The following is a 719-nucleotide window of genomic DNA, read 5'->3' on the forward strand; positions in this document are numbered from 1 at the left end:
AACCCACAACTGAGGCATTGACAACGAAGGAGTCGACAACCAAGACATCGACAACGAAGGAGTCGACAAAGATGGAGTCGACAACGAAGGAATCGACAACTGCCAAACCCACAAAAAAGGCATCGACCACGAAGGAGTCGACAACTAAGGAGTCAACAACGAAGGAATCGACAACCAAGGAGTCGACAACCAAGGAGTCGACAACCAAGGCATCGACCACGACAACGAAGGAATCGACAAAGCAGGTATCGACCACGAAGGAATCGACTACTACCAAACAGACCACGCCGACATCGACCACGAAGGAATCGACAACTACCAAACAGACCACGAAGGATTCGACAACGAAGGAATCGAAAGCGAAGAAACCGAAAACCAAAGAAGAAGAGACGACAAACGCCGAAAAAGAAGTCCTGAAAAAAGCAGTAGCTTCGGACGCGTCGCCGTACGTCGGTTCGACAGCGATGCCCAACGACATGATGTTCAGACTGAATCGGAACACGGGCGTCGCTTTCAGACGACCACTGGGAAACTCTGTCGACGACCACAGGACGGACGTCGACGTAAGTTTCTATCTGAAATTGTCGTCCTTGGATAATGGGCGGATCCTGCACGAGTCGAGCATGAAGAACATGGATTTCGTCGGCATCTCCATCAGTAAAGGAAAAATGGAATTCTCCTTCGACGCGGGATCCGGAAAACGGACCATCGCCCATTCG

Source organism: Anneissia japonica, unplaced genomic scaffold, assembly GCF_011630105.1.
Source record: "Anneissia japonica isolate Jap-2015-1 unplaced genomic scaffold, ASM1163010v1 scaffold3077_len58716_cov146, whole genome shotgun sequence".
Taxonomy (NCBI): Eukaryota; Metazoa; Echinodermata; class Crinoidea; order Comatulida; family Comatulidae; genus Anneissia; species Anneissia japonica.